The sequence below is a fragment of the Hyla sarda genome, chromosome 4 (assembly GCF_029499605.1).
Source record: "Hyla sarda isolate aHylSar1 chromosome 4, aHylSar1.hap1, whole genome shotgun sequence".
Lineage (NCBI taxonomy): Eukaryota > Metazoa > Chordata > Amphibia > Anura > Hylidae > Hyla > Hyla sarda.
This window is the reverse complement of record NC_079192.1, coordinates 176452577-176456305: the sequence shown is the minus strand read 5'-3', so window position 1 is coordinate 176456305 and position 3729 is coordinate 176452577.

Here is a 3729-nt window from a genome sequence, read left to right as displayed (position 1 = left end):
GGAAACACGGTTCCATAACCTCACTCCTCTTAGCCTCCATATCCTTCTTCTCCTGAGCCTTCATACCTTCACTCCAGGGGGGGACACAGACAACAGAGGGCCCCTGTGCAAAGAATGTTCCTGCCCCCCAATATATGCCGCAGCTCATTCAGGCCCCCCCCCCACATTAGGTAGCATAGTTTCCCCACATTAGGTAGCATAGTTTCCTCACATTAGTGTAACACTCACGTTTCTGTAAACAGGAACTTCGGTGTATGTGGATCCGCTGGACCTGTGAGGCAGATGACTCGAACCGTGCCAGGGAGCGGAGTCGAAGGTGCCGCTGGTCTTCACCAGAGCCCACCGCAAAGCAGGATAGGCTTGCAGCTGCAGGCGACACCCAGGTCGTTACCCCTGGCACGGCTCGACCACACAGGCGGCTGAGGAGATGCGAAGCACAGAAGGGATGAGACAACTCGTAGTCAGGATAGCTGTAGGTCAGGGCAGGCGGCAGAGTAGCGTAGTCAGGACGTAGCAGAAGTTCAGTAGGCAGGCGGCAGAGAAGCAAGGTCAAGGTCACAAGAGCAGGAGATCTGGTACACGGCAAGGCAATACTATGGAATGCTTTCACTAGGCACAAGGCAACAAAGATCCGGCAGAGAACTGAGGAGGGGGGAGGAATTTATCAACAACACACAGGTGGTTACACTAATGAGCGTACTAGCCCTTTAAATCTTAAAGCTCCGGCGCGCACGCCCTAAGGGAGTGTCTTCCTGCGTGGGTCTGTGGAGGTACGTCACTTGTGTGACGTCCCTCGACATGGGCCCCTGTGCAGCTGAACCAGCTGCACAAGTGATATGTCTGCCCCTGCTTCACACCCCTTAGCCTCTATGTCAGTGTTTCCCAACCAGGGTGACTACAGTTGTGGCAAAACTACAACTTTCAGCATGCCCAGATAGCCAAAGGCTGTACTGAAATGCTGGGAGATATAGTTGTGCAACAGGTGGAGACACCCTGGTTGGGAAACACTGCTCTATGTCCTTACCTCTCCAAGTTTACACAGTTTACACATCTATATTTACACGGCGGAATGTCAATGCAGAATTCAGACTGCATATTCTGCACAGACATTCCGCTGCAGCACAGTCCCATTGATTTCAATGGGATTGTGTTGCACCGTGCACACTGCGGAATTTCAAAATCAAAACAAACATGGATCCAATAAAAACTACAGATCACAGCCAAAAAAAATGTTATGTCTTACAGCTCTGTATCGAGAAAAAAAAGTGCTAGAGGTCAGAACAGGACAATTCTAAGCATCATTACTCATTTTTGTACAAAAGGTTATCCATTTTTTTAAGTAAACAAAACCTACACAAATATATAAAACCTATAAGCCTATATAGAATAAAGATAACATTTCATTTTTACTGCAAAGTACACTGCATAGAAACAGGAGCCCCCAAAAGTTGCAATATGGTGTTTGTTTTTTGCTTTTCAAATTTTGTCTCACAAATAATTTTTTTGGGTGTTACCGTACATTTTGTGGCAAACTGAGTACAAATACAATTGGTGGAGCAAAAAGCAAGCTGTATATTGGTCTGTAGATACAACACCTGTGCTGCAGGTTTGCCGGAAGCAGTCCGAAGCCACAGGATAGCCTTTGATGCTGGGAGACCACAAACTCACCATCTAAAAAGCAGCAGTCCTCGGCGCCCAGTCCTGGTGGCTGAGGAGTGATGAAGGGCAGTCTCTCTGGAGGTTGGAGAAAATACAGTGCAGAGTTCCTTCCTTTGCATGATTAGTGCCTTAATGATAACCAAATGCTGGACTGGATTTGCAAGGTTGTGCCATAATTAAATCAGGGGGGGGGGGGGGGGGATTGTTCGCATTGTAATTGCGGGGACAGACTAACTGAAATAAAGACAAGACAAACATATGACAGGCCTTGAGGCTCTTCTTGAGTTGCAGCAGTTACGATCTAGGGAACTCTGGAGGCGGGCCGGAGCTGCTGTAGGCTATCCTTCTCTACGGGGCCCATTAGCTTCAAGCATCTTCTCCCTATGACGAAGGTCGAGTCCTCATTGGCCACACCCAAGGACACAACAAGGACACAAACAGACACCTCCATCCATGACTAAGTTTCCGCCAAGGTACCTCCTTGAATTTCGGGGGTAACCTAATGCGCTTCAGGAGACAAATAAGACAGACAACATCAAACATGAGGAGAGGTACATCCTAACCACAAGATACATTTCTTTTTTTTTTATATTCAAACATCTTTTTATTATTATTATAAAACAGAAACAGAGAGTAAAAATTCCAGGCTCGATAGAGACATAACATGGTAGCAAAGCATCAAAGAGCAGCAGGACACACCCTTCTGAGGTCAGGGTCTCAAATGGTGGTCATTAACATTTGACACGTATAAAAGTAAGGCATAGGGTGAATTACACGTCTCTACCAGTGCCACTCTAAGGGTAACGTAATAAGAAGGGAGGTAAGTAAGTCTAGGACTAGAAAGAAGGGAAAGAACCAAGGGAGAAGCAGGGGGGGGATGTAGGAAAGGAAAGGGAGTCAGAATGAAAAAGAGGAAAGCAACCTGGAAAGGGAATCTCGGGAAGCGGAAGGGGCAAACACCCAAGGAGGGTAAGCAGGGCAGAAAAGAAAAAAGGAGGGGAGGTCAAAAGGAACAAGGGAAAGAACTGAGAAACGATCACTAACGACACGGAGCCCGCTCACCTTCTGTCCTCCACCAACCGAACCGCACCCACTGATCTCGACGCAAGATACATTTCTGACTAGAATATATATATATATATATATACGACATTTGTTCAATGTCTGACTTTACGCTTTTACTATGAGAGCACTGGTTAAAGCACGAAAAAGATGGAATAAGACAATACAGTATAATACTGTATAAGCACATCACAAAACTATCTAGGATACACATTTTCCTCTCTACACAATCCTGACTAGAGGTGAGCGAATCGAACCTGAATTCATTACGAATTTCATGAAATATTCGATTCGCAGCGAATGCGAATATCGCCGCGATTCTATTGTGGGAATCGCTTAATTAAACTCCATTTACTGTGGTCAAGGCTCCAGGGCATTTAAAATGGCAGATTGTCACGATGCCGGCTGGCAGGAGGTGGATCCTCTGTGCCAGAGAGGGATTGGCGTGGACCGTGCTAGTGGACCGGTTCTAAGTCACTACTGGTTTTCACCAGAGCCCGCCGCAAAGCGGGATGGTCTTGCTGCGGCGGTAGTGACCAGGTCGTATCCACTAGCAACGGCTCAACCTCTCTGGCTGCTGAAGATAGGCGCGGTACAAGGGAGTAGACAGAAGCAAGGTCGGACGTAGCAGAAGGTCGGGGCAGGCAGCAAGGATCGTAGTCAGGGGCAACGGCAGGAGGTCTGGAACACAGGCTAGGAATACACAATGGAACGCTTTCACTGGCACAATGGCAACAAGATCCGGCGAGGGAGTGCAGGGGAAGTGAGGTATAAATAGGGAGTGCACAGGTGAACACACTAATTGGAACCACTGCGCCAATCAGCGGCGCAGTGGCCCTTTAAATCGCAGAGACCCGGCGCGCGCGCGCCCTAGGGAGCGGGGCCGCGCGCGCCGGGACAGGACAGACGGAGAGCGAGTCAGGTACGGGAGCCGGGATGCGCATCGCGAGCGGGCGCCACCCGCATCGCGAATCGCATCCCGGCTGGAGACGGTATCGCAGCGCACCG